Source organism: Lynx canadensis, chromosome A1 (genome assembly GCF_007474595.2).
Source record: "Lynx canadensis isolate LIC74 chromosome A1, mLynCan4.pri.v2, whole genome shotgun sequence".
Lineage (NCBI taxonomy): Eukaryota > Metazoa > Chordata > Mammalia > Carnivora > Felidae > Lynx > Lynx canadensis.
The window spans coordinates 197,768,168-197,777,666 of NC_044303.2; the positions used below are offsets into that span (position 1 = coordinate 197,768,168).

General features: G+C 49.8%; 1 pseudogene; it reads right to left on the bottom strand.

The window, feature by feature from the left end:
- Positions 1-5,083: 5,083 nt before the first annotated feature.
- LOC116738208 lies at positions 5,084-5,582 on the bottom strand (annotated as a pseudogene).
- Positions 5,583-9,499: the final 3,917 nt, after the last annotated feature.

Below are 9,499 nucleotides of genomic sequence, written 5' to 3' on the forward strand. Positions count from 1 at the left end.
GCTTTGCCTGGCCGCTGCACTACTCTACTATTCCCCTTGCTCCTCTGTGAAATGGGATAATAAAGCCTGCCTTGCAGTGCTGCCATGAGGGCCGCGTGGCACCTGCAGTCTTGGGGGACGGGTCAGGCAGAGACTCTGGAATCAGACTCAGACTACGCCCAGCACCACCTCTGCTGTTTCCCAAGGGGGCTGTGGGAGGGAGCTGGGGGAAGTAATTTAGCATCTATGAACTTCACTTTCCTCCTCTGTGGAATGGGGCAAGAAACAGTACTTGATGAATTGCCAGCGTATGAGTAAGTGCTCCGCAAATGGGAGATCGTATTAAGGGTTATGATGCCAGACCCGAGGCATGGCAGACGCGCCGTCCCATTTAGGTCATTCCCTTCCGTCCTGGACCAAGAGCATGGGTTCCATTCATAAGCCCATCCCTGGATAGGGAAGATCATGGTCGGGGAAGGCTTGCAACCCTCCCTCCCCGCCCTGCTCTGTCTCCCAGTTTCTCCCTCCAGAGCACCACAACAGATCGCTGGGTAAAAAGAAAACCAGCTGATAGAGCTATCAAAGTGATGGGAAATCCACTTTGGAGATTGTGAAACATACCTTATGCTTCTGTTACTCCTGTGTAACCATCAAGGACTTTTCATCAAAGCAGAAAAGAAAAACAGAGAAAAACTATCAGTGTATGTTGTAGAGAGATCCACCAGTTCCATTGCCGAGAATTCTGTGCCCGGCTGAGCAGTGAGTTGGCTACCCCTGTCATCAGAAAGACCATCACCGGAGGTCAGGACAAGGACTTGAGCGACCTGGAGACAGATCCTAGGACAGGAGGTGTCCCAGCACCAAAATATCTTAAAAGGCTCACTAAATGGCAGCCATGTGTGACTCAGTCTCTATAAATCTGTCTCATGCATTTTGAAGCCCGTTTTTATTTCCTCCCATACCCTCTCTTGGGAGTTATGGGTGCTTTATGTGTATTAAACACTCTGGGAAGTGGCTTTTTTTTCCCCCAGACGGTGGCAAAAACAGCCTTGAGAATCCTTGCACTCCCAGAGGAAACAGGTCAATAAGGCCCCGGCTTAGTGTGTGTGAGTAAAGTGTCCTGGGAGGTGATGGGGGCTTCTTGTTAAGGGGGGGGTATGAGAGTGGGCTGGGTGAGTTCTGTGTGCCCAGAGCGTGTGTGCAATTAGGGGTAAGGGGAATCCCAACCAGGAGGGTGAACGGCTTAGAGAACAGGAGACTCATGGCACCTGGAAGATGTCTTATAGCTTCTGGTGATCAAGGAAGAGAGTCAGGTGGTATAATTGGAACCTTCAGGAAGATAGGGTTTAGATCTACATAAGAAGGACTTTTTAAGTTGGTGGAGACTACCCAAGGATGAAATGGGCAAATGAGCTCTCTTGGTAAAGTGATGAGTTCTCTGTCACTAGAGGAATGCAAACAGAGGCTGGGTGGCAATTTAGCAAGTCCCTTCCAGCCCAGGGATCCTATGAATTTTATCTCACACTTCCCCCAACCTTCCCCTAACCCCCAGCTCTGACTTCGTACTGATCTGACTCGATGAGAGGTGATGGGTTGGGAGATAATTATGGACTGAAAAGGGCCATCACCCCTGAGTTAAAAATCAAGCTTCCTATGTTTTCTTTGGTAGGGATAAGACTTTTGGTTCATTGCCTGACTTTGATCCTGAGGAGGAAGTCATGGTGAAGAAATGGTTAGAATTGTAATCAAGCCGATTTCTGAAAAACATCATTTCACACACAGCTGTCGCCAGTGTATTATGACACCCATTTGGATGGCAATAATAATAATAATAATAATAATATAATACACCCTAGATACTTAGATACTTGTACACTGATGTTCACAGCAGGGTTAGTCACAATAGTCAAAATGCGAAAACAACCCAAGGGTCCCTCAGTGGATGAATGGATAAACAAAATGTGGCTTACACGCACCCCGCAATATCATTCAGCCGTGAAAAAAAGCAAAATTCTCTTCCACCGGCAACATGGGCGAACCTCGAACACATTATCCTAAGTGAAGTAAGTCAGACACAAAGGACACATGCTGTGTGACTCCACTTCTGTGAGATTCCTAGACTAGACAAATTCATGGAGACAGAAAGTAGAATGGGGGTTGCCAGGAACTGGGCGGGGCGGGGGAGGAGAATGCGGAGTCAATGTTTAATGGGTCTAGAGTCCCTGCTCGGGATGATGAAAAAAGTTCTGGAAGTGGATCGTGGTGATAGTTGCACAACACTGCGAACGTACTTATGCACTTACAAATGGTGAAAATGGTCGATTTTATGGAACGCGTATTTTACCACGATCAACTAGATGATGTATCCGTTGGGGTGGAGAGTGCGGATGTAGCCCAGTGCCCTGCTGGGGGCTGAGTTTGTGTTTTGTCTGTCCCTGAGGCTACTGCATAGACAGGCCAGGACAGAAGGTCACTGGGAAGTGACTGGCAGGCGTGTCTCTGGGAAAGGAAGGAGGATAAGCTTCCCAGCTTCATCGCGAGAAGGAAATAACCCACTTCTTGTGTGGATCACCTGGGGTAATGGCGGTGTAGCACGGTCCTCCCAGACCTCCGTGACCCCCCCGGCCCCCAGGACGTGGGACAGGCTTGCACTGAGGGGCCCTTGGGGCTCTTTCAAGGGCTGGGGAGAATATGAGCTTCTACCTCTCTGGCCGCTTTGGAAGGTGTGGACTTGATCCACAATTTGGGATCTGACTCACTGAGACCAGCTTCTGCTGGATGTTCGTGTCTTTCTACCCCAGGCTATGTACCTGCTGTAGCACTGCATGGGACTGCACGCTGCCCCCTCCCGAGACACCTGTAACGACCAGGGGTCCCCTGGATACATGCGAGGAAGGTGGCGAGAGCCTCAGAGAGAGCAGCTCCGGGGCCCGTCTCTCTTCCTGCTGTTAGCATCATGTGGGACCAACTGGGCCACACCGATCACACCCTGAACTGTGCAGAGGAACACCCCAGTAACGCATGTGCATGTGATTGCACGCGTGTGTGAAAATGCACTGTTAGATGTTTGAGAGAATATGGGGATTTGAGTGCTTTTAGCCCACTTCATGACTGTTTTCTGGATTTGATATTTCCCCGATTTACACCGAGCACTTATTGTTTTTCACTATCAGGGGGGAAAAAAAGGGAATTATCACTTTTCGAAAGGCATACAACATGGATGTTCCTCAAAAACTTAAAAATAGAAATACTGGGGCGCCTGGGGGGCGCAGTCGGTTAAGGGTCTGACTCTTGGTTTCGGCTCAGATCACGTTCTCACAGTTCAGTTCGTGAGTTTGAGCCCTGCGTTGGGCTCTCTGCTCTCAGCAAGGAGCCCGCTTCAGATCCCCCCTCTCTCTCTCTCTCTCTGCTCCTCCCCCACTTGCACTCTCTCTCCTGCTTTCTTGAAAATAAATAAACATTAAAAAAAAGAAATTGGGGGGTGGGGGAGAGGGGAAAGTGGGTGATGGGCATTGAGGAGTGCACCTGTTGGGATGAGCACTGGGTGTTGTATGGAAACCAATTGGACAATAAATTATATTTAAAAAATAGAATATAGGTTTTAAAAGAGAAAAAGAAAAAAAAAAGAAATACCATTCGATTGAGTAATCCCAGGGCAGGATGTTTACCCAGAGAAAACGAAAACGCTAATTTGAAAAGGTACAGGCACCCCCATGTTCCTGGCAGCATTATTTACAATGGCCAAGATACGGAAGCAATCAAGTGTCCATTGATAGATGAATGAATAAGATGTGGTATATAAGCACACGGGAATATTACTGAGCCGTGAAAAAGAAATGAAATCTTGCCATTTGCAACAACAAGGATGGACCTAGAGGGTATTATGCTAAGCGAAATATGTCAGACTGAGAAAGACAAAAACCCTGTGATTTCACTTATATGTGAAACTATATACCAAAACAAACAAACAAGCAAGTAGCAGAAACAGACCCATAAGTACACAGAGCAAACCGATGGCTGCCAGAGGGAAGGGGGGTAGGGAGTGGGGAAAACGGGTGAAGGGGAGTGGGAGATACAGCCTTCCAGTAATGGAATGAGTAAGTTGTGGAATGGAATGGAATGGAATGGAATGGAATGGAATGAGCTGTTAGCACAGAGCCTGACATGGGGCTTGCACTCATGAACTGTGAGATCACGACCTGAGCTGAAGCCGGACGCTTAACCGACTGAGCCTCGCAGGCATTCCTATTTTTTAATTTTAAATAAATGTTTATTTATCTATTTTGAGAGAGAGAGAGAGAGGGAGAGACAGCTCAGGGGAGGGGCAGAGAGAGAAACCTAAGCAGGCTCCATGCTGTCAGCGCAGAGCCCGACGTGGGGCTCAAATTCACGAACTGTGAGATCATGACCTGAGCTGAAATCAAGAGTCAGATGTTTGACTGAGCCACCCAAGTGCCCCAGCTATACCTTGATTTAAAAAACAAACCAAAAAAAAGGTCACAAAGGTCCTTGACAACTTTGTGTTACAACTTACAAATGCCAACGGTGCAAAATCAAAAATGTAATAGGGTGTTAAATGTCCAGTGAATTAGGACCAGTCAGCATTCAGCTGTAGGAAACCATTCCTGCTAATTCAAGCAGAAAGGAATTCACTACAGGGATTAGGTGCTCACGCAATTGTTAGGAAGGCTGAAGAAGCTCTCGGCAGGGTCTGGAAACGACTCAGTTGAGAACACCACAGTGCTGTCCCTCCAGGTCAGTTCCTACCTCTGCTGCCGTCAGAAGTGCGGGAATCAGAAAGGGCTGCCCCCCCGCTGGCTTTAAGGACACACTGCTGTAGATGAGTCAGGGGTCAGGAAGCCACCCTTGGCTCTTCCACAGCGGCCCCTCCATGCCCACAAAGCTGGTAAGGGCTCTATATTAGTTTCTTCCTCCCCCCGCCCCCCCACCGAAGCTTTATTGTTTCCCTTTGGTTTCCCGCTTGGGAGAGGGCTCCAGGGTGGGTTAAAAGCTGCCTAGTAGCTTCAGGGAGAGGCTCGGGCAGAAGCCCTGACACCAGGGGGTGCAGAGGGGCCCTTCAAAGGCTGCTGAGCTCTAGAGGCTCCTAGTGATGCTTGAAGGTGAGCCTTTCGAAGAGATACTCACCCAGCCAGCTGGGGGTTGGTCAGCCTGCAGAGGTGGGACAGGTGGTCACCATCTTCTTGATGAGGTTCACGTCCCCACCCAGGAAATAGTTCTCCGGATCACAGAGATGGGGGTCTGTGCAGCAGAACCCAGGGCAGGCAACTCCAGAAGAGCGTGGGTCAGGTTCTACTCCAGGACCATCATAGCTTCCATGGCGTCCATGTGTCTTGAGATGGCTTCTGCAGGTCCTAGAAGAGGGTGCGGCTGGTGTGTTGGTTTAACATCTTCAAGAGCTCGGTGCCCTTGCACTTCTCCTCAGCCACCTCATGGAAGGAGTGGCCTGCATGCAGAGCCACATGGTCATGGTTGAAGCAGAAGCCCAGAGAGCGGTAGGTGTAGGAGGTCTGCAGATGCGTATTGACCGGGCAGTTGATGGTGCCCTCCACCTTGGTGGAGCTTCTAGGAAGCTCCTGGTTCATTGGCAATAAAGAATTCAGCTCCAAATATGGTGGAGAGGCTGGTCTCAGAGGCAGGGGAAGGCTGCAAAGATGTTCTAAAAGGTTGTGGCTGGAAAAGAGGTTGGAGGGTTGTTGGAAGCTGGGAGAAGGGGCATCCCTGGGTTTGTTCATCCCAAACACAGTTGCAGCAAGAGACAGATCTGCGGGACCGTTGGGGACACTGCCTATATTAGCTTCTTAGGGCTGCTGTGACAAAGTACCAGAGCTGGGTGGCTCAACAGCATATTGTCTCCAAGTTCCGGGGTTCTGGAGTCTGGTGTTCTGGAGTCCAAGAGCATGGTGTTGGAAGGGTTGGCTCCCTCTGGGGGCTGTGAGGGAGAATCCATTCCAGGCTTCTCTTGTAGCTTCCGGTGGTTTTCTGGCAGTCTTTGGTGTTCCTTGGCTTGAGATGCATTAGTCTGCCGTGTGCTTTTACGTTCACGTGACGTTCTCCCTGTGGGTGTCTGTCTCGAAAGTCCCCCTTTTTATAGGGACACTGGTCATGTTGGATTAAGGTTCACTCTGCTCCCGTGTGACCCCATTTAACGAGTTACATCTGCGATGACCCTATTTCCAAATAAGGTTACACTCTGAGGTGTTGGGGGCTTAGAGCTTCAACATATGAATTTGGGGCGATACCCTTCGGTCTATAAATAATACAAAATTGCTGTAGAAAACCCACATGGTGGTACTTGACATCAGCTATAATGAAGAAGCAGGGATAGGACCTTCATCTAGAACTCTAGGAGGTCTGAGGAATGTTTTCAGCTGACTAGACTCTGCATCGTGAAGGCACCCTAGGAGTGGGTTTGGATGGAGGCTCAGCCAACCGCCACAACCCTCGCCTAAATCCAAGATCCTCTACCTGCCTTCTCACCGGTCATTCTGCAGCTGGCAAAATTCACACCCCTGAGCGCATGAACCTGGGGTACTAGAAATAGCAGTCTCCTCAGAAACTAGAAGATGGGGAGTCAGACCCTGGCCTCTAACTGACTTGTAGGCTGACAGCCACAGCTAATCAAAACCTACCGCCATCCACAATTCACTCAACAAACACTGCGGGGCCCACAGTCTTTACCACACTCCAGAATCTTGGGCCACGCCCTGGCAATTAGCTTCATAAATTTGTTCTATAAGGCCGTCCCACTCAAATTGGCTTCTTTGTTCTTTCTATCCTGGGATTAAAAAAAAAAAGATAATCGTCTTCTCCCCAACCACGACCGGTTTCCTGTCACCACCATTTTTCCTTCTTGTGTCTGGGTTATTGTGTGCCTGTGCCGGCCAAACCCAACAGCTCCTTTGACGACACGTCAGTGATTTATTTTATTTTATTTATTTTTTTAAGTTTATCTATTTATGTTGAGAGAGCAAGCGAGGCAGGGGAGGGGCAGAGACAGAGGGAGATAGAGAGTCCCCAGCAGGCTCTGTGCTGGCAACGTGGAACTCGACACAGGGCCCGATCCCACGAGCCGTGAGATCACAACCTTTGCCGAACCCTAAGAGTTGGGCAACTCTTCTGCTCATCACCCAGCCTCAGGGCCTGGTGCTTTCTTTCCTTAAGCAAATATAGCTGCCTACTGTATACAACGTGTTGTTGAAAGCGATCAGGCCATTTGTGATACAGTTCAGAATGTTCTCACACAACACTCTTTTATGGAGAGGGGTGAAAACTCGGCTCTTAGTGACTTCGAGACACTTAGTGGCTTCTTTGGCTCCGGTGACTGAGAAGGCCTCGGGTAGGTTCAGCTTCAGGCACGGCTGGATGCAAAGACTCAAACAATGTTCCTGGAATCTCTCTCTGAGCATGGATCCTGGAAGAAGGCGGGAGGGAGGGAGAGAGGGAGAAAGACGGCGTACAGACAAGATGGAGTCACTCGTGTCAAGCGGTAACTTCCCTCAAGCCGTGACGCAAGAACCAAGGGCGTTGCACCAAAGACCAGATACCGCCGAAACCGGCCCAGGCTGACGACGCTCAGAACTGATGACCAGCAGGACCAGAGGGGGTCTGCAAAGGCCCGCGACTGATGAAATCCCTTTAAAAAGGGAGAACTTTTGCAGCAAACTGTCAGACTTTCAAGACGCTGACCCTTTCACATCCGACCACGTCAAAAAGGGAGCTGCCGCCGAAGGCCGATGCCCCCGATTGCTCTTGGACCAGAACAGACATCCTCCACTGCTTGAACCTGACAAGCAGCACGTGCTGAGAGCCGCCCCGTCAGACGGAGGCCTCATCTCCACTGCGCGTCCACGGGCTGACGGCCCGTGGGGTTCGGTAACTTCCTACCCCTTGTTATTTCTCGTCCGCTGCGTGACTTTGTCTCGTGCTTTGCTTTGTGTGACATGTAAAAGCCAAGTTAAACACGTAGTCAAATGGCCTGGAGCTTGGAATCCTGGGCCTGCTTTATAAGTATGTTCACCTTGCTCTATGACTGAATAAAGCTGACGTTGCGGAAAGAAGGCATGACTCGTGTGTGCGCCCTCACAGCGAGCTTGCAACAGAGCGCGAACTGCAAAGAGGCCCAGACACAAGGGCCCCGGACAGAAAACAGCGCTGAGGGATAGGAGAGGTCTCAGTGAAACATGAGAGGATTTCCGAACAGGGAAGAACACAGGCGTTCATACATTCTTTTATTCACGCATTCAGGTTGTAGACATTGAACTCCTGCTCTGGGCTTCCCACTGAAGCCGGCCGGGGGCTCCAGAGATGCAGACCAAGTCCCTGTTACTAAGGAGCTCCCACTGGCTAATGGAGAAGGCGGGGGGATTTGGACAGTAGCGTAGGGACGCGCCAGGCATGCTTAGAGGTCATTCCAACCTGGGAATCTGGAAAGCCGTACGGTGGACTGGAAGAGCATTCGAAACAAAAGGAACAGCGTGAACGAAAGCACAGAGGCTCTATTCAGAACTGCATGGAGGCTCACTTACTAGATGACGTTGGGTACCCAATTTTCCCAAGCTGTTTTTCTGCTTTTCAGTTTTTTTGTTTGTACAATAAAGGGCTTGGACAACTTGCTACTGGGGAAGGGAGGGAGAAAACAAATGAGAGATGCTGGATGTGGTTGTCCCCACCTTGGAGCGGTGAGCCCAGACTCACTTCTTTTTTTTAAAATTTTTTTTTTAACATTTATTTATTTTTGAGACAGAGAGAGACAGAGCATGAACGGGGGAGGGTCAGAGAGAGAGGGAGACACAGAATCGGAAACAGGCTCCAGGCTCCGAGCTGTCAGCACAGAGCCCGACGCGGGGCTCGAACTCACGGACGGCGAGATCACGACCTGAGCCAAAGTCGGACGCTCAACCGACTGAGCCACCCAGGCTCCCCTCCAGACTCACTTCTAAGGTCGCTTCAGGGATGCACGAAGGTGAAGCCTCCCAGGCCCGGCCCAGAGGAGAGAGAGGGGATGAAATGATACACATCATGCGGCAACAGGTATTTATTTTTTCTATTTAAAATTAGCATTTATTGCCTGAATAGGTGATATCTACACATTGTCACCATCAGAAAGCTCTAAATGGCATACCATGAAAAGCAAGTACCCTTCTGAATCTGCCCTCTATCCACCTCTCCCCTCCTCGGAGGAAATCTGTCACCAAGCTTTGCTTGTATTTCCACGAGAATCCATGCTGATGCTTTGCTTATATTTCCACGATAATCCAGGCAGGTACATATACAGCCCTGGCGTTTTTGTATTTACACATAGGAGCACACCGTTCACCCTGTTCTGCACCTTACTTCGTTTCCTTAGTAACGTGTCTCCTTATTGCAGCCTAGCATCACAGAGGGGGCTCCCTGTTCTTTTGATGGCTGCGTAGGGTCCCCCCGGGGGGGATGTGTCCTACTTCAGGCCACCAGTCCTGTGTGGATGTAGGGATGAGCATCTCAAAGTTTTCCAATCCTT